General features: G+C 47.6%; 1 long non-coding RNA gene across 1 annotated transcript; it reads left to right on the forward strand.

Annotated features, from left to right (window-relative positions):
* Nucleotides 1-21,148: 21,148 nt before the first annotated feature.
* LOC142195113 (uncharacterized) lies at nucleotides 21,149-25,614 on the forward strand. The gene is made up of 3 exons (XR_012715067.1): nucleotides 21,149-21,567; nucleotides 23,288-23,345; nucleotides 25,284-25,614. It is a non-coding gene; the product is annotated as an uncharacterized LOC142195113 (long non-coding RNA).
* The last annotated feature ends 275 nt before the right edge of the window (nucleotides 25,615-25,889 follow it).

Here is a 25,889-nt window from a genome sequence, read left to right on the forward strand (position 1 = left end):
CTTCACCCCAAGTGTGAGAAGGAGCGCTATCGCAGGTCCTTCCTTCCAACCGCGACCAGGCTGTATAATCTACATCAGACCAAACGAAGATCACTCTGCACAGAGAACTAATGATTATGACGATGACCATGAGGTCTTCCTCTTTCTTTTCTGTTTTTCCTTAGCTGCCATGGACTCCTAGTATATCTTCTCTTCTCAGCTTATCTATGTCTACGTCTGTAATATATTACTCTGTATTATCCTGTATCTGTATTACTATGCTGCTGTAACACGCTGAAATTTCCCCCAATGTGGGACTATTAAAGGATTATCTTGTCTTATCTTATCTAAAAAGCAGTGATTTTGGCCCTTTGAGTGAGTAGAGCCTTTAAAATTCAGTGCTTTTGGCTGTTGGAGTGAGTAGAGCCTTTAAAACACAGTGCTTTTCGCCCTTGGCGTGAGCAGAGCCTTTAAAAAGCAGTGATTTTGGCCCTTTGAGTGAGTAGAGCCTTTAAAATTCAGTGCTTTTGGCTGTTGGAGTGAGTGGAGCCTTTAAAATACAGAGGTGTTGGAGTGAGTAGAGCCTTTAAAATACAGTGCTTTTGGCTGTTGGACTGAGTAGACCCTTTAAAATACAGTGCTTTTGGCCCTTGGCTTGAGTAGAGCCTTTAAAATGCAGTGCTTTTGGCCCTTGGAGTGAGTGGAGCCTTTAAAATACAGTGCTTTTGGTTGTTGGAGTGAGTAGAGCCTTTAAAGTACAGTGGTTTTGGCTGTTGGAGTGAGTAGAGCCTTTAAAATACAGCGCTTTTGGCTGTTGGAGTGAGTAGAGCCTTTAAAATGCAGTGCTTTTGGCTGTTGGAGTGAGTGGAGCCATTAAAATGCAGTGCTTTTGGTTGTTGGAGTGAGTGGAGCCATTGAAATTCAGTGCTTTGGCTGTTGAAGTGAGTGGATCCTTTAAAATACAGTGCATTTGGCTGTTGGAGTGAATAGCTTGTTGTCACTGGTGCTGGAAGCCGACATCTGTGTCCTTGGTATAGCGGTGGTGCCGGAGCACTACAGCCCTGCTCCCAATAACTAGGAACACAGCTGCAGTATTCACCCCCGCCTATATACAGTGAACAGAGCTGCAGTATTCACCCCCGCCTATATACAGTGAACAGAGCTGCAGTATTCACCCCCGCCTATATACAGTGAACAGAGCTGCAGTATTAACCACCACCTATATACTGTGTACAGAGCTGTAGTATTCTACCCCGCTTATATACAGTGAACAGAAATGTAGTATTAACCACCGCCAACATACAGTCTACAGAGCCTTCTAGGTTCTAGCACTGGAGACTGGCTGGAAGTGCTGAGCCCCACTGATCCAATATTGGTGACCCTATCCTAAGGGGGAGGGGGGGCCATCAACCCAGAAAACCTGCTTGATGAAAGTTTTTTATAGACCACAGAGAAAACGAAAATGAAAACAGGACAATGAATATTTTTAGTTAAAAATTGATTTTTAATTTCATATTTAGTATCAAAAAGATAATAATAATTTAAGGTAAAAAAAATTTAAAACCCTACAAAAGAAAGACCAAGGAGGAGGGGAAGACCCAAATAAGCAAGGAATGGGAATAGGAAGGGGAGAGGCGGGGGAACGGAATTCTAGACCACATCATGTTAAAAGATTATATAGTATATACTTAATAATGGACATCTGATGGGGCCGGGGTAACAGCTAGTGTCAGATCCTGAGGGGTCGTGCCTACACTGCACTGGGATTCGTTGTTACTAGCAATAGGTGGATTAACACCTGCAATATTTCCATTGGGGGAAAGCAGCACTTTTCTCTCCGCATGATTCATGCGGAAAATACACAGACCCCATTCTAGCCTGTGGGGTCCGTGTGGTTTCATTGCTCATCGCTTTTTAATGCGTTCAATATTCCGTTCAGAGGGCATCTCCAAGCGGTCTCCCCAAATGGAATACCGAACACAGATGTGAAGCAGCCTTAGCTAATGCATCATGGTACGTGTACGCTGACTTGCACTACCTCCCCCTCCGTCTCTCTAGCTATCCCGACCATTACTAGACCTTCTCAACTAAGGCTTGGTTCACACATCAGTATGCCATCCAGTATGCAATCAGTATGTGCATCAATCCGTTTTAAGTCTCAAACTGAATTCAAACGGACGGATGGCATACTGATGTGTGAACCAAGCATAATAAGCCCACCGCCCCCGCCCCATCATACTTGCCTCTCTCTTACTTCCAGACTTCCTCCAGTAAAACAGCTCCTCCCTCTTTTCTGACTCTGCCGCAGCACGCAATAGTCCAGCCGTTGCTCTTTGCTCTGCAGTCGGCAAGCCACCACTACAACGCAGGCATGGGAGGCTATTGTTGTTTTAATGGCATTTACTCTGTAACCAAAAATGACATGTCACCTGTATTCTATGTTTTGGTACAATTCCAGGGAAAACAAATTTATATGGTTTTATTTACATTTTAACCCCGTAACAAAAACCCAAAACTGTGCCAATATTATGACACCCATAACTTTTTTTCTAATTCCGTGTATGGGGGTGCATAGGGCATTTTTTTTGCAGACCCAGGTATACCCCCCCCAGGGGGCCTTATCCCTAATGTAATGCATTACGAAATATTGGCACTTCTACTGCAGGCTGCATACATGTAGAGGCAGAGTAAGGGCCATTATATAACATGCTGGTCGCTGTGGGGTCATTATATTACATGTGGGCAGCGAAGGGGACATTCTCCTGAGTGTGGGGGCACTGAGGGGGCCATCAAATAACTTTTACTGAAGGCTCCAAACAAAGCCTTATTTTATAAACCTTTATAAGTGTTGCCTATTTAGAGGAGCCCGGTTGAGACATTTGATCACAAGGGGGCACTTCGCTTGGTCTAGAGCACTGGCACCTAATGATCTTGAAGTGGAGTCTTCACACCATTAAGATCTCACATAAACCTAGAAACAAACAAAAACCTAGTTAAACATTGTTTTGAGGTTTATTTTTAGTCAAATGTATAAAAAAAAAAAAAAAAAAAAGGACATTCCGGAATTTGATGTGACAGCAGAGACACAAGCCCCATGTAAAACAATAAATAACATAGGGGGGGGGGGGGGATTTAAGTGTTCCCTTCATGAGACTGACCCATTTGTCACACAGCCTGAACCCCTCTATCATGCTCACACACAGTCTGAACGGTTGTGACTAAATACTAGACGCCCAGTGGCGTAACTAGGAATGGCGGGGCCCCGTGGCGAACTTTTGACATCCCCCCCCTCCCGAAGACCTCGACCGGCCCCCTCCTCCGCACTCTATTATGTCCCTTACTGCCCCCTGCACACAGAATTATGTCCCATAGTGGCCCCTGCACACAGTATTATACCCCATAGTGGACACCCATAAACAATTATTATACTCTGGGGTATGAAAAGACCCCAGAGTATAATAATCGGAGACCCAGGGGAATAAAAACATAAAAAATTACTGTTTCTTACCTGTCCCCGGCTCCTACGCTGTCTTCTCCGCTGCCATTCTTCTGAAATGACGTCAGACATCACATGACCCGGGACGCAGGCCGGGTTCATGTGACGTCAGAGACGTCAGAAAGGAGGCCTGGCAGGATCGTAGAGAGGTAAGTAACAGTGTTTTTTATGTTTATTACCTCTCCCGGTCCGCTGATCATTATACTCGGGGGTCTGCAAAGACCCCCCGAGTATAATGATAGTATTTGTGGGGCCCGCAGTGTCACTTACCGATCCCGGCCCAGCCAGAATCGGCAAGTGAATAGCGCCCCTAACAGCCTATAAAGAAAAAAAAAACCAAAAATGCAGCGGTAGCGGCTGTCACCGGGCCCCCTAATGGCCCAGGCCCTGTGGCAGCTGCCTCTATGGTAGTTACGCCCCTGTAGACGCTGTAGGGACCTGGTCCTTACCAGGTCTAGTATTTAGCCGGCTCAGTGTGAGTTGTCTATTTCCCCTTACTGGTAAGGACCTTTTTGCCGCCTGGTGGTCGGGTCCTTAACCGAGATAGTATTTAGCCAGCTCACAGTGAATTGGCTAAATCCCGTACTCCAGAGGGACCAGGTCCTCACCAGTGATAGTATTTAGCCAACTCTATGTGAGCTGTCTATTTCCCATCATTTGTAGGGACCATTTTTGCCCCCTATTAGTCGGTCCTGATCTCTTATAGTATTTAGCTGCTTCAGGGTGCGTTCACACGATGTAACGTGGAGCGCAATCTGGCACGTATACACGTGTGAGCAGATTGTTTTGTGGCCGCAAAATAACACGGCGTATACGTTCCTAACTCCCATTGAAATGAATGGGATCTTTTTCAGAGCGCAATCTGCTCACACGTGTATACGTGCCAGATTGCACTCCACGTTACATCGTGTGAACGCACCCTCACTGTGAATTGGCTAAACCCCGCTCTCTGTAAGGACCTTTATAATAGCTGGGCTCCGGCTTCAGTAATGTTTGTAAATCTCACAATAAAGGGACAAGATTAGATCATAAGAATTATAAGATAAAGATAATATGTGTCTTATTATTATTATTATTCCAACAATTGTTTGGAAATCAACAATAAAAGCGGTAAAAATATTTTTCAGCAAAAAGTGTGAGGGAGTTTTCCTTTTCCATGTTTCCTATACATACAAGGTTTCATACCGGTGAGGTCCTTCCAGTGATAGTATTTAGCCGTCTCACACTGTATCCATGTATCATATACTGTACTTAGAAGGTTTCAGATGGTATAAGATAGTATAGAGACAGTGTATGAAGAGATCTGTGGAGAAAGAGAACATGTTGTATTGTTTGACGGTCCGTGACCCGGCTATGTGAATAGCCTCATTGGAGCGCTCCCATTGAAGTGAACGGGAAGTGTTTGGCAGTCTGCCGTAATGCCGGCGTGTACGGCTGTGATACACGCCCGGCGTTACTCCGTGTGAATGAGCCCTTAGGCAGGAATTGGGAATAATAACAGCTCTTTTCAGAGCTCAATTAATAACTAGCTAGCAAATCATGCAGCATAGCAGCAGGGGACGTGGAACTAGATACCCAGCTGGGTATCAGCTCCAGAGTCCAGGTACTGGAGAGAGGCTGCCAGCAGCAGCATGAGACGTGGGTGAGGATGTAGATATCCAGCTGGGTATCCACTCCATAGCCCAGGTACTGGAGAGATTCAGTCAGGAACCAATTTACTCTTCCTCATCCTTCTCATCCTCCTACAACCCCAGCCCCTACTACTGAATGTTTGAAAAAATTATTTCAATTAAAAAAAAAAAAAATTTCTCATGCATACCCCCCCCCCCCCCACAGGGGCCTGCAAATTAATATTTTAGGGCTCCCCCCACAGGCGCCTGCAAATTAATGTTTTAGGGCTCCCCCAAGGGCCAAAAAAAAATAAAAAACCCTGCTGCTACAAGGCTCTAGTCAGCCAAAGGGCCAACAAATCTCTGCTGCTGCAAGGCTCTAGTCAGCCAAAGGGCCAACAAATCTCTGCTGCTGCAAGGCTGAACTAAGTTCAAGGGCCTAAAACTCTGCAGGTAAAAGGCTGAAGTAACCTGAAGGGCCTCAATTTCTGCTGGTAGCTCAGCTTAAGGGTGTGTAACTTAATTTGGAAGCGCTCATGTTAAGGGCCTTAAAAGTGAATTCTGGAAGGTCTTACCACATCACACACATCCACAATGACAGTTCGGGGTGGGGACTGAAGGATTTCCCATTGCCTATTCCATCTGTGGTTGTCATGGGGAACGTGGTTTAAAAGGGGTGCTTGTTAATGTTTGTTGAGCTTAAATTGGGGTTTGTGTCCATCCATTTGGGGAGTAAAGAAGGTTTCCAGGTATTTTCCCACTTTGATAGAGGTTTTTTTGAGTGTGGAAAGTGTGTAGTTGTTAGGCTGTGATAGTGGGGTAATACAGTGACTTGGGCTTGTTAGATGCCCCCAGACATGCTTCCCCTGCTGTCCCAGTTGCATTGCAGAGGTGTTGGCATCATTTGCTGAGGTGTAATAGTGGACTAGGTGACCCTCCTGAGTCGAATGGTAGGATCCCCTGAAACAAAGCATTTTCTCCCATAGACTATAATGGGGTTCGATATTCGTTACGAATAGCATCTCAATATTCGACTATTCGAACGACTAACAAACAGGTTTCCGTCTTCTTCGTTTGCGAGAAACTGGACAGGAGACAAAAACTGGCAGTCACTTTTCATTTGAATGGGTTTGCAAAGTGTCCGCCCGTGAGCGTCTTCTGGCATCCGCGGCGAAACCTTTTTTTTTTTTCCTGCATGTCTGACTTTGTGTCCAGTTAAAAAAAAACAAAAACTGTTTCGCCGCAGAGATTTGAAGACGCTCACGGCCACTCAGAAGCGGACACTGGCTGCCGGGTTTCCATCAGGGTTTCTCGGGCACAAGATGGAAACTCACAAAGCAGAGACCGGGCGCAAGTGTGGACCCGCCCTTAGATCAGTCCTATTTTGTGAGGTCTCAGCCTAGAGTTACATGAAGGTATAAATTAAAGGGATTATTGGGACTATGATATTGATTGCTGTGGTCTCTTCTCTACTTACCAAGCACAGTGCCATACACTGTATAGAGGCTGTGCTTAGTATTACAGCTCATCCCCATTCATTTCAATTAGATTGAACTGCAGCATGGCCGTGTGACGGGGCCCCACGTTGCGGAAACACAGCTTTACTTGTTGCAGTTTTTTGAGTCAAAGCCAGAAGTGGATTGTGCAAAAGGTAGAAGTATAAGAACTTCCTATATATTTCCCATTCCTCTTGTAGCTAGTCTTGGCTTTGCCTCAAAAAACTGCAACAACATAAGCAGCGTTTCCGCAACGTGGGGCCTCACATATTAGTAACCCTTAGGCCGGCTTCACACGGACATTACAGTATGGAACGCTGAAGCTGCGAGGAAGCCGGAACTCCTAGCATCATAAACAACTATACTGCTGGGAGTCCGGGTCCTGGTCTGGGAACCACAGCTGACAACCAAATGTTTCCATGTGAAGCCGGCCTTAGGGTGCCATTACACATGTGGTCTTTATTCACATTAGCGCATGTGCTGTTGTTTCTACTCTGATCAAAAACACACCTGTGTAATAGCAGCCCTAGAGCGGGTTCAGGCTACCCTTGTTAAAGGGGCTCTATCAGCAAAATTTTGCTGTATGAGCCCCACATATGCGTGAATAGCCTTTAAAAAGGCTATTCAGGCACCGCTAACCTTATTTTAAACCCCCGTCCCGTTTTAAAATAAAACTATAAAAACATATAGGTAAATCATACTTGAACATCCACGGGGGGCGGTCGTGCACGATACGACGTCATCTTCTAGCACACCTACCTCTTCTTTCGGCGACGCCCTCCGGTCCTGGCTCTTCCCGGCTTCATCTGTATCTACTTCCAGCGGTTCAAATCCAATTGGTTGAAGTCCGGCGCGTGCGCAGTAATGCTCCCTCTGGAGCTACTGCACATCCTCTGGCACCATTTTTCTCAATGGCAGTGCCGCCGGAGTGTGCGCAGTAGCTCCGGAGGGAGGGCTACTGCGCACACGCCGGATTTCAACCAATTGGATTTGAACCGATGGAAGAAGATGAAGCCGGGGAAGAGCCAGGACCGGTGGGCGTCGCCGAAAGAAGAGGTAGGCGTACCAGAAGATGACGTCGGATCGTGCATCACCGCCCAGTGTGCACGTTCAAGTATGATTTACATATATGTTTTTATAGATTTTAAAACAGGACGGGGGATTAAAATGAGATTAGCGGTGCCTGAATAGCCTTTTTTTAAAGGCTATTCACGCATATGTGGGGCTCATACAACAAAATTTTGCTGAAAGAGCCCCTTTAATGTCCTTTGATGGATGACCGCAACGAACATTAACTGCAGCAGAGAAATGGACAGAGACAGTCAGTGTCCATTCAAGTTAACACTAATGTAAACAACACGATGGCCGCTGTCTCCTGTCTGTCCTCAGTCTCCCATCTTTCCTGCATCATTTAAGTTTAGTTTTGTGACTGAAGAATAAGTTGTGCGCGCCAGACATTTTCCTTCCTTTACAAAAATAAACAAAAATTACGGAAAAAACACAAGAGACAGAAAAAAGGAGACAGAAGACGGCGTCCTTAATGGGTTTTTTTTCTTAATGTTCTAGTCAATGGGAACAGACACAGGAGGATGAGGAGACTCCATCTATGTCTGTTGCTCTCATCCTATGACAGATAACAGTAACGGACGTGCATAACAGTAGTGTGAACGTAACCTTACTCCATCATGTTCTAGGTCTTCCACTACTGTATGCAGAGATCTTGTTGTGCCTTGATGAGTCAGAGTCGCTTTGGTGACACAAGAGGTGGGGATGGGGTAAGTTATAGCTAATTGATGGATTTCTTACTATTAAAGTTATGACATTCAGAAAACACTATTTACACATCTATTTTTTAATTTTTTTGCCCAAAAAATAAAATTTATTAAAAATAAAAAAGTCAAAACAACAAAATAACAGCAAAACATGAACAAACTCAGGATCCCTTTAAAAAGTGACCTCTATCATTCAAACGCATTTTTTTATGACTAACACGGCGGAATAGCCTTAAGAAAGGCTATTTGTCGCCTACCTTTATCAGTCGTCTCCGGCCCGCCGTTCAGTAGAAATACCGGGTTTTTACCGGTATGCAAATGAGTTTTCACAGCACTGGGGGCGTCCCCAATGCTGCCAGAGAAGTCTCTCCAGCGATGCCTCCATCTTCAACAGAAACCACCTCTTCTGCGTCTTCTCTGGGGTCACACTCCGGCACCTGCACAGTCTGCTCTGCCATTGGGACGCAGGCAAAAGCCAAGTGAACAGGCAGGCGGCCATTTTTTTGGAGGCCGCTACGCTCGCATGCACAGTAAGCTCCTATAGTTGTATGGAGAACAGGAGCGTACTGCACATGCACGCGTAGCGGCCTCCAAAAAAAATGGCCGCCGGCCTGTGCACTCGGCTCTTGCCTGCATCCCGATGGCAGAACCGACTGCGCAAGCGCCGGGGTGTGACCCCAGAGAAGACGCAGAAGAGGCGGTTGCTGTTGAAGATGGAGGCGTCGCTGGAGAAAGTTCTCTGGCAGCATTGGGGATGCCGCAAGTGCTGTCTGAGCGCTGCCCCCCACCCCACCAGTGCTGCAGAAGAACTCATTTGCATACCAGTAAAAACCGGTCTTTCTACCGAACGGCGGACCAGAGACGACGGATAAAGACGAATAGCCTGCACGTGTCAGCTATTCCGACGTGTCAGCTAGGAAAAAAAAAAAAAAAAAAAAAAAAAAAGTGTTTAAATGATAGGATCCCTTTAAATAATTGTATCCCTTCCCGACATCTGTAATAGTACATGCCGGACCTTTAAAGATGGCGGCCATCATAGCCACTGGGTCTTCACAGTATTGGAGACCCGATACTAACGAGTGCAGCTATAACTACATCCAGGTATATCCCACTATCCCCCATGTCCCTCCGGTGTACCCCTGTCAGAGCTCAGGTCACGATTATAGCATGTTATATTTTACGTTTTGTTGAAATACTAATTTTCCTTTAAAACTAAAGACTATCAGCTTTGGAATAAAGAATGTATTCTAAGATGGCGCTGACTCTCATGTTTTGCTGAATTCCTTAGATTGTAACCAAGACTACAACAGGTTATACGTCACGATCAAGAGCCAATCATGTGAAGAATTTCATGTTATATTATGCATTAACCCTTTCTTTTCCTTTCCTGTATAACTATGTGTGACGTGAAATAAACGCAGTTCAGTGCTGGGCTGGGATTGAAAACGGAACTGAGTGTCTGTGTCATTCTTCGCGCGGTGCACACATGCTAATACTAATTTGGATCTGACCGATTGACCCGTGCTGTCGAATTCGACCCTGACACGCACCGCAACAAGCACTGCACTATCCCCACATTACTTTTTGTACATTGCAGCACATGGAAACTATATGTATATCTAAAGTAGAAAGTCCGCAGAGGAAAACTGCACATTTTACGTGAAAGGCCTTGTAGGAAGATCGCAATGTGTTTCCACAGAGGTTTTTCCTGCAGAGCTTTTTGGCTGTGGCCCCCTATGTGGGGCTTTAACCTAAAGCACATTGTCAATCACCTCTGCACCGCCAATGGAGGAGTTTCTTTGTGCCTCTTATGCAATCCTTAGGCCGGGTTCACACGGGGTATTTTGGACCGGAACCTGAGGCTGCCTCAGGTTCCGGTCCCAAAATACAGGTGGCTGTGACTGGATACCAGTGCACTGCACCAGCATCCAGTTGCGCACTCCGCTCCGGATTAGGTCCAAATGAATGGGCCTAGTTGGGAGGAGGGAGTGCCTTCAGGCGGATGTCGCGAGGTGTCTGAAGAATGAGCATGTCCGTTCTGGAACAAACGGCTCCCAGAAAAAAAAGAACTGAGCAAAAAAAAAAAACCTGTGTGAACTTACCCTAAATCCACCAAGCATCAACCATAGCTTGCCATCCATTAAAGTAACACAGCTCTAAATCCCCCCCCCCCCCCCAATTCACCAGGCACCCCACACTTCCCCACCCCACAGTTTGCCATGCACCCATCTCTCCCCCACAGTGAATTGTGTACCCCACATCCACCCTGCACAGGGTCGGACTGGGGTGTTTAGGGCCCACCAGTGGAATTGTTTTTAGGGGCCCACCGCCAGGACCCCTGTAGATGAGTTGTACAGAGACAGGATGGCTAAAGGTAATATCAGGAGCCGGCTGCTCGCCTGCCATACGATGTGTACCACTGCACTACCTAAACCCACTGCTACATCCTGTATGGCAAGAGAGCAGCGTGGCTCCTAGAATTGTCACCATTACCTGTAGCCGCACTGTAATGAAAAAGCTCATCTGCAGAGGTCCTGGCTGTCAGATTCCCACAGATGTAATATTGATGGCTTATCCTGAGGACAGGCCATAAATATTAGAAACATGGATAAATCCTTTAAAGATATTGTCCAGGAATTGGAGCAACTCATGTGCCGGGCTGGAGGTTTAAAATAAAAAAAAAGCATACTCACCTGTCCTCAGCAACCCGTTGTCCTCGGCCAGTGTCCATTCAGTCTCGTGCTGGCACCTTCTTGCTGGGAGTCCTGCACATCATGTGACCGCTAAGAGGAATTGGGTACAGAATTTCCAGAAATTAGGTGTTGCCATGAGACGGAACAAACAGAGGCGGAGGACAACAGGGTGCTGGGGACAGGCGAGTGTGTGTTTTTTTTTTTTTTTTTACACCTCCGTGGCTGAGGTGTAATAATGAGGGATGAATCAGCTGTTTGAGTGAATCGTGGCATCTGTGCAAGCGCCGTGACCCCTTCTCTGTTTACGCAGTATCGTACATCTCACAGTGGCCATGTCATGTAACTACAGCCTCGTCCTATAAGCGTCTATGTGACAAGGCTGTAATTACACCACACGGTCACTATAAACAGACAGCGTGTGATATAAACAGGCACCATGGCCCCTTCATACAACTGATCAGGGGGTCACTTATCTCTTATTGATGATTTATTCTGAGGATAGATCATCAATATAAATAGGCTTAAGGAGTTTTCCAGTTCAAGGCCCCACGTGGTGTCCTGCAGCAAAAAAGCGCTGCGGGAAAAACCGCGTCCATGACGCATCACGTTTCTTCCTGCAGGCCTTTGCACAGAAAAGTTTGCAGAGCTTTCCTCTCTATTTTCTGCTTCAATTATATTGAAACCGCCAGAATTTCCGTAGGCATGCTGCAATGTCTAACGCTAAAACCCAAGACTGCTTTGGAAATTACAGCATGTATCTTATTTTAACGCAAAGTGTGGATGGGGCTTCATATGGCGAAAACACCACGGAAAAAGCCAACAGTTCCTGCAATGTGAATGGGATTCTAGCAAATCCCATCCACACGTTGTGGAAAATTATGTGCAGTGAACATGCTGCGATTTCCAAAACCGTTGGGGTTTTGGAAATCGCTGGAATATCACTTATACCTACGAAAACACTGATGGTTTCCCTATAGGTGTAATGGAAGCAGAAAATGAAAAGCGCTGCGGGGAAAAAAAAACCACAATGCGTTGCTGCTGCGGTTTTTCCTGCAGCGCTATTTTGTTGCAGTTTGCAACGTGAGGCCTTAGTCTTAATAAAGCCCAAGTGCCACTTTCATTAAATTAATTGCCCCCTCATAGTATGCGCCTAATTCCCCCTGACATAAATACTGCACCCCTAATATCAATGACTTATGTTCATAATGCCTCCTAATATAGCCTCCCCTTGTATTCGTAATGTCCCCTAATAACCCCTATAAAAATGACCCCTCTTATGTTCATAATGCCCCCTCCTTATAATTATAATTTCCCCCTCCAAACAACCCCTTGTACTATTAAAATACCCAAAACTAAGCTAAAAAAAAAAAAAAAAAAAAAAGTGTTATACTCACCTACCTGCGATCCTGATGAACGGAGGTGCCCACTTTACATCCAAGTGCAGGACGTCTGTGTATCAGCACAGTCGATCTAGTTAAAAATAAGCTATATTACTGGCGGTGCCTGGACCCAGAGCAGCGCCATTGGTGTAACTAATGTTTTGTGGGCCTGGGTACAAACTTTTGTCCGTGGTCCCCTATCCCCTTACTAGAGTGAATTCTTGATAGTGGCGGTTATGGGCGCTAAAGCAATATCTCAGATACCTGAAAGAGATACAGCTTTAGTACCCACAACTGCAGCTATCAAGAATACGGTGAGAAAGCAGCGCAACGCCCCACATGTAAGCAATACTGGGACAGCATAACGTGCTCCACAGGGGCCCCCAAACAGTATTACGTGCTCCATAGTGACCCCCATACAGTATGATGTGCACCACAGAGGCCCCCCAAACAGAATTAGGTACTCCATAGTGACCCCCATACAGTATGATGTGCACCACAGGGGCCCCCAAACAGAATTAGGTACTCCATAGTGACCCCCAAACAGTATTATGTGCACCACAGAGGCCCCCAAACAGAATTAGGTACTCCATAGTGACCCCCAAACATTATTATGTGCACCACAGTGGCCCCCAAACAGAATTATGTGCTCACCAGTGACACCCCCCCACGGTATTATATGCTCACAGGGTCGTGACTAGAGTGGAGTTGCTCCTGGTAGGTATGATGTCACAGGAAGGGGCGTGGCCTCTCAGAGGAGGGCAGAGTTTCGGCCATCACTGCTCTGTGCTGTATAGAGGAAGCCGGAGCCGAGCTCATGAAGCTGGAGAACAGAAAGCAGAGAGGATTGTCTTGTGGTAATGGAGGATGGAAGGGAAGAGACAGGTTTGTTTTACATGAGACGACATGTTGGATGAGGCTGAGGGGAGAGAGTGATGTAGTTACATGGGACTGCACATTAGATGAGGCTGAGGAGAGAGTGATGTAATTACATGGGACTGCATGTTGGATGAGGCTGAGGGGAGAGAGTGATGTAATTACATGGGACTGCATGTTGGATGAGGCTGAGGGGAGAGAGTGATGTAGTTACATGGGACTGCACATTAGATGAGGCTGAGGAGAGAGAGTGATGTAGTTACATGGGACTGCATGTTGGATGAGGCTGAGGAGAGAGTGATGTAATTACATGGGACTGCATGTTGGATGAGGCTGAGGAGAGAGTAATGTAATTACATGGGACTGCATGTTGGATGAGGCTGAGGGGAGAGAGTGATGTAATTACATGGGACTGCATGTTGGATGAGGCTGAGGGGAGAGAGTGATGTAGTTACATGGGACTGCACATTAGATGAGGCTCAGGAGAAAGAGTTATGTAGTTACATGGGACTGCACATTAGATGAGGCTGAGGAGAGAGAGTGATGTAGTTTCATGGGACTGCATGTTGGATGAGGCTGAGGAGAGAGAGTGATGTAGTTACATGGGACTGCATGAGGCTGAGGGAAGAGAGTGATGTAGTTACATTGGACTGCATGTTCGATGAGGCTGAGGGGAGCGCATTTTTATGGGACTGTATCCCGAAGGGTCTGGTGGATTGGATTGATCTTTAGGGTGGTATAGGAGTCGTTGGCATAGAGGGAGACGGGGTCCTTTAGGTGTTTCTGGCATTTAAGGGGGCGCAGGAGATCTTTGGGGGTACTGCTGCATCTAAGAGGGGAGGCAGTGGCGTGCACAGTATTACATACCCAGCAGCCCCCCCCCCCATATACAATATTACATGTCGAGCAGTGCCCCCCCCCAACACACACATTATATCTCCAGCAGTGCCTCCCCCCCCCCCCCCCAGTATTATATGCTCCCAACAGCCCCCTCCAGTGATATTATTCTACACTGTGGTCACCTCAGACCCCAGAGTATAATAATAGGAGGCCCAGGGTAGGTGAATAAAATTAACAAACCCTAATACTCGCCTTTCCTGGGCATCCTGGCTCCGGCTGTCTTCAGCATCTTCCTGACGTCTCTGTTGAGTCCTGTGATTGGTCCTCAGCAGTCACATGAGGGGTCACTGACATCATTACGCCGCTGCGCTCCATCTGACTGCTGGGGCCTAATCTCAGGCTTCAATCACATGATGGAAGACGCCGGAGAGGACGCAGAGAGGTGAGTATATCTGTTTACTTTAAGTCACCTCTCCTGGGCCAGTGTCTATTGAAAAAGGGCCTGGCAATATGCCGGTGCCCTTTTTCATTTACAATATATATAGTGGTCGGGGAACCAGGCTTTCCCCTGCTGCTGTCACATAGTGGTACTGGACCCCGACTATCTCTAGCTGGCTACTGGCCCCGTGTCTCACCGGGCCAGGTCACGATCGTTACACCCCTGGCAGTGGGTCTTTGAAGAACTGCTGGTATCTAATGGGGGGCACTGGGTCTTTGGGATACTGCTGGCATCTGGGGGGGGGGGGTGTTTGGGGTACTACTGGCATCTAAGAAGGGGCAGGGGCCTTTGGGGTGCTGCTGGCAACTAAAAGAGAAGGACAGGGATCTTTGGTGTGCTTCTAAACGGGGGGGGGGGGCAGGGGTGCAGTTGGCATCTGTAGGAGTGCATGAGTCCCTTGGATGCTGCTAGCATCTAAGTGGGCAGGGATCTTTGGGATGCTGGCATCTGAAGAAAGGTAGAGGTCCTCGAGGTGCTTCTGGCATAAAGGGGGAGGTCCTTGGAGTGCTATTAGCATCTATGGTGTATGCTGTTGGCATGGATAGGGGCAAGGTGTCCCTGGCGTGCTTCTGGCAACTAAAAGGGGCAGAGACCCTGGGGTGCCATCGACATCTAATTATGTTGGCATGCATCCTTGGTGTGCTTGGGCATCTACAGGGGGGGCGGTGTCCTTGGGGTGCTGCTGACATCTAATGGATGAGCAAACATCCCTGGGGTGCTGCTTGCATGTAATGGTGGGGAGGGTCCCTGGGGGGGCCTGCTGCATGCGTTTGTGTGGGTTCCCAGGGGTATTGAATTTGTGTGTTGGGGTCCTGGGGTACTGCTTGTATGTGAGAGGGAGTTCTGGAGGTGGTCCCAGGGTGCTGCGACCTGTGTCCTTGTTTGGAGGCCCCTGGGATGCTACCTGTGTGTGTGAGGTGGTTTTGGTGGTGGCCCCTTGGGTACTTCCACCTGTGGGCATGTGGCGGAGGTTCCAGGGTACTGCTTTGTTGTGTTTAGGTCATTTGGGTGCTGCCTTCATGTAAATGGGGGATTCCTGCAGTGCTGTTTGTATGTGGGTGGGGGTTGTTCTTGGGCCCTGAGATGTTACCACCTGTGTGTGTTTGGGGATGCTGCCTGTGTGTTGGAGGGGTCCAGCACCTTGGATGTTGCCACCTATGTGTTAGGGTGCTCCTGCTGTATACTGAGGGGGGCTTCAGTCCATGGGGGACTGCCATCTGTAGCCTGAGAGGGGCATGGGGGCTGCCATCTGTATGATAGGGGAGATCCAGGACCTGGGGGCTGCCTCCTGTGTGAGCTGTAGGTATAAATATTCTGCACTGCTCACTCTCCAACCCTGCAGTGATCACTAGCACCAAACTGATGGGGGCGAATCTTAAGACATTACTTTTCTGTGTGTCATAACTGAGTGTAAACCCTTGACTGTGACTCTTGCACTTGGGGTTAGTCGTGGTCAGGTTATGACTGCAATTAACTCTTTCTAGTGCATGAGTTAGCAATTCTAACAAATGTCATGGTCACTTTACTCTCCCTGTACAGCAGGTGCAACCCTAAGGAAGATTAGGGCAGCTATACTTTATTTCAGTGGTCAGCAACCTTCGGCTCTCCAGCTGCTGTGAAACTACAACTCCCAACATGCTCCATTCACTTCCATGGGAGTTCCAAGAACAGCAGAGCAAGTATACATGCTGGGAGTTGTAGTTTTACAACAGCTGGTGTGCTGAAGGTTGCCGACCCCTGCTTTATTTGTATAGCAGGCTGCCTGTGTTCTCCCCCCCATATATTCATTAATACAACGTGCCCCCCGAAGACCACCAAGTGTGCCTGGTGAGCTGTATTCACCACTGACTCCCCCAACCTCCTGCAGTCAGTGATTCCATCTAAGTGATTGAATTGCTGATTACCCAAGAAGGGGTTAATCACAAGCTTGACATGACTTGTGGTTAAGGCCCCACGTAGCACCTGTAGCAAAAAAACACTGTTGGAAAAACAGCAACACATCGGGGTTCTTCCTGTAGCGCTTTGTACAGGTTTCCTCTGTGGACTTTCTGCTTTAACTATACCAATAGGGAAGCCGCCGCCGCCGCCACGTCCTGGGGTATAACTGGCATGCTCCAATTTCCAAAACCATGACAGTGCAGCGTATCCGCTGCATCTATTTTACCGTAAAATGGGGATGGGATTGTTTTTGTTTTTTCTTCTGCCACGTTTCTTCCACTGTGTTTAAGTGGTGTGGGGAGCAAGCCTCATGGAGTTATCCACTTTCTCAGGGTAGGCCATCAATATTAGACCTGCAGGGGAACCCCAACACGTAAAACCCCTGCATATCTCCGGTACAGAGATTGTAATGGCGCATCGCTGCGGTACCTACACTCGCCACTACAGTTTGTACAACACCAGAGATCTGCAGGGGCCCCCACACATCTAATACTGATGGCCTATCCTGAGGTACTATCCTTTCAGTAGGAGGAGGCCTCACATTCTGGTTCTCCATTAATTAAAAAAGAAGGTCACTGGACTAAATTTGTGGTTAGATTCACATCGGCCGCAGAAATCGACAGAGAGAAAAGTCCTGCACGGAGGATTGTTCTCTCTGCCCGTTTCAGTATGGAAACGGCTGACCCCATTAAGTCAATGGAGTCCACTGGTGTCCATGAGTAACCGATGTTTTAACGATCTGGCTTTTCATCATTCAGGTCACATGACAGATTTAAAGAGGACCTTTCACCTCCTGGGGCACATGCAGTGTAATACACCGCTAGAAAGCCCAAAGTCGTACTGTGAGAGTGGTGAGGAACGTTTCCTCCCCTCCTGATAGTACTCGTCCATAGACGTCATTGTTGGAAATAAGCAATGCCCCCCAGTCTCACAATACAGCGCAATAGATGCTACTGTGAATAAAGGCGTTCCTGACTGTCTGTTAGAAACGCCCTTCTGACAGTGAAGAACTACGGTACCGGAACAGAAAGGGAAAGCCGATAGTGCGCTGAATTCAGCACACTGTTGGTTTTCTAGTGGTGTATTACACCGCATGTGCCCCAGGAAGTGAAAGGTCCTCTTTAAACAACGTAGAACCTGGCGCACATGTGATCCTGTCTTTACTCTAGTAACTCCACCGCATGAGACGACAGTGGCTGGTTTATTCCATGAAAGCAGGTAATACTAGACCAGGACAGGTAAGTTGGTAGAAGGGAGGGGGTTGATGGACTACGTTGGTAACTAGTGGAGGTGGTTTTTTGTTTAGGTTTTTTTTTTTTTTTAAATATGGATAATGAGGATTGTGCGGATGGTTTTAGTTCAATAAAATATAAATTTTTAAAATGTGTGTTTTATTATTATTATTACTGTAGGCGGAGCTTATAAGATATAGGTCCTATACTGAATAACCTATGGAGAATATACCGATACCATGAACCTACCTGCAGCAACTCCATTCTAGTCAGTTCTGTATTGAGACAGCTAGAATGGAGTTGCTGCAAGGAGGACCCACCTATTGTAACTACAGAATATGCCGAGACCATCATGAGCCTACCTGCATTAACTATATACTGATAAATCAGGCGCACAGCGATACGTCAGAATTTAGCTCTATATCAGTTATTAAATTGCCATATATTTCCATTATCACTTACAATAAGTGGCGCAAGTTATAATAAACACGTAAGGCTGCGGCGTCACCTCCCTGTACAGAGCATATGGCAAATATATATTTATATAGGTATATTTTATGTAATATATATATATATCAATGCCATATGTAAACATGTCCAGGAATGTGTTTTTCCTATATTTTTATTGATATTATATACATATACAATGTCTCTCTTGGCCAGTTACGGATCCTCCCTATAGACACTCCACTCTAGCTGCTCCTGTAGTGAAGTGACTAGATTGGAGTTTCTGGCAGCAGCTCCTCGAAGCAACTCCATTCTAGTCACCTCAGTACTGAACAGTCTACATTGGAGATGATTCTAGCAGGTCCCTGCCTCCAGCAACTCCAATCTAGACCGTTCACTAGTGAGGTGACTAGATTGGAGTTGCTGGAGGGAGGACCTACCAGGAGCAACACCAATTTAGACGCAACCATGCTCACACAGCCTGCCCCCCCATGTCTCCCCTCTCGCTCACACAGCCTGCCCCCCCCATGTCTCCCCTCTCGCTCACACAGCCTGCCCCTCCATGTCTCCCCTCTCGCTCACACAGCCTGCCCCCCCATGTCTCCCCTCTCGCTCACACAGCCTGCCCCCCCATGTCTCCCCTCTCGCTCACACAGCCTGCCCCCCCCATGTCTCCCCTCTCGCTCACACAGCCTGCCCCCCCATGTCTCCCCTCTCGCTCACACAGCCTGCCCCCCCATGTCTCCCCTCTCGCTCACACAGCCTGCCCCCCCATGTCTCCCCTCTCGCTCACACAGCCTGCCCCCCCCATGTCTCCCCTCTCGCTCACACAGCCTGCCCCCCCCATGTCTCCCCTCTCGCTCACACAGCCTGCCCCCCCCATGTCTCCCCTCTCGCTCACACAGCCTGCCCCCCCCATGTCTCCCCTCTCGCTCACACAGCCTGCACCTCCATGTCTCCCCTCTCGCTCACACAGCCTGCACCTCCATGTCTCCCCTCTCGCTCACACAGCCTGCACCTCCATGTCTCCCCTCTCGCTCACACAGCCTGCACCTCCATGTCTCCCCTCTCGCTCACACAGCCTGCCCCTCCATGTCTCCCCTCTCGCTCACACAGCCTGCCCCTCCATGTCTCCCCTCTCGCTCACACAGCCTGCCCCTCCATGTCTCCCCTCTCGCTCACACAGCCTGCCCCCCCATGTCTCCCCTCTCGCTCACACAGCCTGCACCTCCATGTCTCCCCTCTCGCTCACACAGCCTGCCCCCCCATGTCTCCCCTCTCGCTCACACAGCCTGCCCCCCCATGTCTCCCCTCTCGCTCACACAGCCTGCCCCCCCATGTCTCCCCTCTCGCTCACACAGCCTGCCCCCCCATGTCTCCCCTCTCGCTCACACAGCCTGCACCTCCATGTCTCCCCTCTCGCTCACACAGCCTGCACCTCCATGTCTCCCCTCTCGCTCACACAGCCTGCACCTCCATGTGTCCCCTCTCGCTCACACAGCCTGCACCTCCATGTCTCCCCTCTCGCTCACACAGCCTGCACCTCCATGTCTCCCCTCTCGCTCACACAGCCTGCACCTCCATGTGTCCCCTCTCGCTCACACAGCCTGCACCTCCATGTCTCCCCTCTCGCTCACACAGCCTGCACCTCCATGTCTCCCCTCTCGCTCACACAGCCTGCACCTCCATGTCTCCCCTCTCGCTCACACAGCCTGCCCCTCCATGTCTCCCCTCTCGCTCACACAGCCTGCACCTCCATGTCTCCCCTCTCGCTCACACAGCCTGCCCCCCCCATGTCTCCCCTCTCGCTCACACAGCCTGCCCCTCCATGTCTCCCCTCTCGCTCACACAGCCTGCACCTCCATGTCTCCCCTCTCGCTCACACAGCCTGCCCCCCCCCATGTCTCCCCTCTCGCTCACACAGCCTGCACCTCCATGTCTCCCCTCTCGCTCACACAGCCTGCACCTCCATGTGTCCCCTCTCGCTCACACAGCCTGCCCCCCCCATGTCTCCCCTATTACTCACACATGCTGTCTCTTCAGCACGGAGTCTCTCTCCCTTCATACTTCACAGTGACTTGCCCGGGTGCTGACACCAGCCCTGAGCAGACGCCTTACCGAACCTCCACTGTCTACTAAAAAAAAAAAAAGGCAGTGGAGGTCCGGTAGGGCCCCATAATGAGGGTCTTAATAGTCCAGGCTGGGGCCTACGGGGGGATTCCCCGGTCTCCCGGCGGGCCTGTCCGACCCTGCACATCTCTCCCCCTCTACACTACTCCCTGCAGTCCACCTACTGTATCTCCCCCCCTTCACTAAATCGTGCACCTCGCAGCTCTCCATGTTGCTCCACTACACAGGATACTGTGGAAGGTCTTGCTTACAAGTAAAGACACGCCTATCCGGTCATGTGACCTTGTATCGGCAGACGGTCCTTACGGAGTCTAGTATTTAGCCTTTACCCATCCAAACTCCTATATCATGCTCACACACAGCCTGACCCTCTCCCCCAGCCCTTTCCACCCCTCTTGCTTACACATGCCGTCTCTTTCCTCCTTCCAGTCTCCATTCACTGCAACTTCTTTTTCCTGTGTAACTCGGCACTGTCCTGAATAGCTCCGCCCACGCCAGTCTGATCACATGATCACGTCGTCACCGGAAGTCCTTTAGCCCACTAGGATTTCGCGTCTACCATCTTTAATACTGGTACTGTCAGCACAGTCATATAAAGTGTAGTCTTAGTGTAATACCGTTGACTGGTCGTATTAAGATTGGTTGACGGATTGAAAGTTCTACTTGTGGTAAAGGAGCTGGGGAAGAAATACAGGTATATTTAGTCATTCTACAGTAACAGCAATAGATGGATGCTTGGGTCCTGTGAAGAGATACAGAAGTATCTTTAGGAAGACACGTTTTCATTACTCACAAAAATAAAAACAAGGTACTTGTGTCCTATACACTGCTAACATTCCACTCAGCACTACTCCAAGTGCACATCTCCAAACTATTGAAGAACAGAAAGAGGGCGAAAACGTGCTTTAGAAACATATTGCTTTCGACATTCTGCTGTTTCCCTGCTATGTGAATTTATTCCAGCCACACCCACTTTCACTTGTTTGGCACGTGCTACAACAGCTGTGTAGAAACCTTCCCAATTAGTTGGCCACGCCCCCTCAGAAACACGTGAGGGGGTGTGGCAAGCATGTGATGCCTTAAATACAGCTGTTGTAGTATACGGAAGCTAGTTGTGCAGAAGGAGGACGGCGCGTGGACTGGTGTGCTGCAGAGACGTGGAACCGGCTGAGTTGACACGGTAGGTTTTCCCCCTTTTATTTGCTCTTAGCTTTGCCTGTGGAACTCTGTGGGAGCTCTGAAGGTGACCGTTCTTATAGGGAGACCTGTGCTTGCTAGTTCTTATAGAGACAGCGCCCGGTGGTTCTTAACAGATCTATGCCTTGGCGGGTCTTATAGAGAGCTATGCCTGCCAGTTCTTACTTGAGAGCAGATCCTGACGGGTTTAGCCGTCTGTCATTGTATTTCTGTGATATTTCGGCCGGTTATTACATTAATGCATTTGATGGAACTGGCCTCCCTTATTCCTAATGGCATTAATAGGTCTAGCCCTAGTCCGGCGGTTTTGGCTGCTTTTGTCATTGTGTTACTGTGATAGTTGGGCGGGTTATTGCTTTAATGCTCTGATGAGAACGCCGCCGCCTAGTGGCATTAGTATGCCTAGACTAATAAAACAACCTGGCAGCTCACCATACAACTGCATGGTGAGGCCATAGCCCATCCCTAGTCCTAGCTAGATAGGGTGCCGGAGCATGACCCGTTGCATTGATATTGGAGGGGATATTGATGTAACACCGTGTGAAGGCTAGTAATTAAATTAAAAAACAAACCAACTTTGCAATTGATGCTCTGCATTTCTTGCTTCACCATGCCATCAGAGTAACTTTCTGCTTTGGCTAGTCTCTGCCCTAGGCCCCCTGAGTTGTAGTAGGTTTTTCCCTCTAATACCATGATAGAAATGAGTCTAATCCTAATGGCATTAGTATGCCTAGACTAATATAAGCTGTAGGGAAATGGCAGCTCACCATACAACTGTATGGTGAGACTGTCGGCCCAGCCCTAGCTCAACCTACTATAGAGAATGCATGTATTGCTACTTTTTTTTTGGCTGTCCCCAGTCCTAATGGTAAATCTAGACGAGTTTTTCCAGGGTCTTATACTGACTGCCGTACTGGAGTCGGGAAGGAATTTTTTTCCCATAACATGGGGTTATTGGCATTGGCCTCATGGGGTTTTTTGCCTTCCTCTGGATCAACTCTGTAGGGCTGTACTTTATGTATGTTTCTCTTTATGCAACCTTATCTAATGTGTATATGAATGTTATAAAACGACACACTGTGGATATTATATTTCAATATTCCCTACTGTATGAGGGTTTTACACTTGTTAGAATAGTTGATCCTGGGTCTTGTACTGACTGCCAGTTTTCGCCTTCCTCTGGATCAACTCTGTCGGGGTTATAGGTTGTATTTGCTGGCCTTGTCTTCCTCCACCTTCCTCTGTGTATATAATATTAGACACACTACCCTTATTACTGTCTCGGGCAACTCTTGGGTAACTGTTCACTAAAAAATCTTGGTCATTATTGTCACTGTATCATTGTGATAATGGAGGGGTTATCACTTTAATACTTTGATCAGAATGACTCTGCCCCCCCCCCACACACACACACTTCCCACCCCTCCATCCCCTTTCTTACTTTAACAACATAGTTTAGTATGTCTGTTCACCATATAATGCTATTGTGATAATGTTGATTTATGTTTGTTCTGCTGAGAAGATCAGGGTAAGTACGGTAAGTGTTACTGTATTGAATGTTCTGCTCACTATATAACTCTGATGCATAAGTTCTACCCTTTGTCTGATGTCGAATTTAAGAAATCCAACAATATTCAATCTCCTGCAGTTTCTGAATCGACACTAAAACGGTTTTTTAAGTGTCGTGTTTTCCTCTTTTGTAGCTGTGAAAGCTGGATCTACTACTAGAAGAACATCACCTTGCCCTCTACAAGATTGTAGGTAAGTTCCATTTGGCCTTTTTTTTGGGTATTTTGCAGCTGCTGTGAGCAAGGATCAATATAAAACTGGTGCCTAAAGCTATCCTCTTCATTGTTATGTCGGAGGTCTATGGATCATAAGTCCCTCATTATGAATTCAAGCCTTCGTGTGGTGATGGCAGGGGTGGTGGAGGGCACTAGCGGTAGATTACTATGTGCTCTTTAGGTTTTGCCTGTGTCCTTGAGAACTGACCTCTAATCTAGGTTTATAAAGCTTGTATCCTACTGTGTGGTTAGTTGTTAGAAAGATAATGCGTTGTAGAGTCATGAAGGGGCAAGTAGATGTAGACTAGGTGTGGATGGCTGTCACGACTTGTCAAATCCTGCATCCGGCTAGCACTGAGGGGACATGTCACAAGCTGCGTGGGATTTGTGATTCCCGCACTGTGATGCTGTATGATCTGAGCAGTGTAGGTGCTGAACTAAACCCCACCAAGTGGAGATTGTGGGTAACAGTTGGAGTCCAACTCAGGAGCTCCCTGAAGACGATGGTGGTGACTTCTGTGACCTGTAGGAACGGGCAGCACATGTGCCGGAGATCATGTGCTGTTCGCTCCTGTTAATTACGGAAATGGCTGCTTTCGTTCTCAGGAGTTGGCATTCCTGTTCTGTGCCAGATCTCTGAGGGGTCCTGTCGGTGCATGCTATGTTTAGGTTGTGCGATGTTGCAGTGTGTCAGTGTTCTTGTAAGATGGGGCGGGTTATTGATGGTTGTCCATATGTGGTTTGCATTTGTGAGTCTCTTCAAAGCTGTGGCACATTATCCTTTATAGTCTGTAGTTCCCAAAACTGCCTTTACCATTGTTGCGTCGGAGGTAAGGGTTCATAAACCCCTCCTTATGAATCTGAGCCTTCATGTGGTGATGGAGAGGGTGGTGGAGGATGTGGGTAGACTGCTATATTTAGTACGTCTACTTGTAGTATCAACTTTTAGCATGGGGTCTTTTTAATGGGATGAAGGCAAAACCTCTCTTGGTACTCAAAACTCTTTTCATACAGTACAGGCAGTTTGCTGTGGGGTTAACGCTAAGGGTTGTGGTGAACCGAGTCATGGGTAGGCGCCTAAAGTCCAGATGGGCTTTCTGGCAACTGGTATCAAACGCTGGCCAGTGTAGCTGTGTTCTTTCTGCGGTGCTGTGTGGTCTGAGTGGTGTAGCTGCTTCAGTGAAGCCCTTAAGTGGGCGTCTGGCTGGATGAGGCCTGGAGTCTCAACTCTGGGAGCTCCCTGAGGAAGATGGCGGTGACTTCTGTGATATGTAGGCACAGGCAGCACATGGTTTTTTGGTGCTTGTTGGGCACTGTGCTACAAGTGGTGGTGTTGCTTGTACTATAGCGCATGGTGGCCACGCTTTCGGCCGGAGCGTATCGCTATGCTTGTCTATATTTCGGTAACATCACCGCGAGTGGTATGGGGCTTAGCAGGGGCTGGAGATCATGTGCTATTTGGGCCTGCAAGTTACAGGAATCCCTGCTTTCTTTTACAGGGAGCTTCAAGAGTTGGTATTTTAGGCCTTATCCATATCAGATTTCCAATTGAGGACTTCACTTTAGTACCTGCGCTGCTTAGCTCATACAGCATCGTGGCGGGAGTGTAGCTGCATTGACCAGCATCTGACACCAGTCGCCAGAAAACCCTCTGGTCTAAAGGTGGCTGCTCAGGCTTTGTTTGCTGCATCCTGCGGTCTTGGTTTTGCAGCAGGTTGTCGGTGTTGTGTGGACGGATGACGGTGTGCTAAGAGTTTTTCTTTGTTTGCAATGGCGGTAAAATGTTCATTCCAAAAGTATGTAGTGGAGCGTTTTTGTCGGTCGGTTGTCGTATCTTATAGCATTCCAAATTTATTTTGTCGTATCCGGTTTCCCATTTTTCTGTAAAATGACATGAACTTACTTTCTCTTCTAGACTTGTGCTTGCTTCAGGAGTGGAGAACATGTGACATGGACACCTGGCTGGACCTTCATCTCGCGTATCAACTATTAGTTCTATGAAATGTTTCAATTTGTCTTTTTGCTGTAAAGTTTCCTATGAACATAACCAGCTAAAAAAAAACTTGAATCTTCAGAAGTGGATACATTTTTTTTTTAATGTCTAAGGGGGGGCGTTCACACTACAATCTGTGTCCGCTGCTAATGTCCATTCAAAATCTTGTGCGGACATTAGCAGCGGACACTGACGATTGTGTGAACGCCCCCTTACTAATGACAGATTACAAGCTTTTGATGCTCTGCTTCTTCCTCAGGTATATTTCGAAAACTCTTAATCTGTCATTAGTCATTAATAAAGGGATCCACTACCAAAGACTCGTTTTGGTTTTGTTTGTGTTTTTTTTTTGTTTTGTTATTGATTTCATATCCACTGGCTAACACGGTACAAAAAAAAATGTTTTCCTTAACCAGCTAGCAACTCTGACAGATCTTAGAAAGTTCTTGCAATTATGGTCTAGACTCCAAAAAGTCACAATTCTTATTGTATTGTATATTTGTTTCTGAAATGTCTCCAGAAAAATAA

This window comes from Leptodactylus fuscus, chromosome 1 (genome assembly GCF_031893055.1).
Source record: "Leptodactylus fuscus isolate aLepFus1 chromosome 1, aLepFus1.hap2, whole genome shotgun sequence".
Lineage (NCBI taxonomy): Eukaryota > Metazoa > Chordata > Amphibia > Anura > Leptodactylidae > Leptodactylus > Leptodactylus fuscus.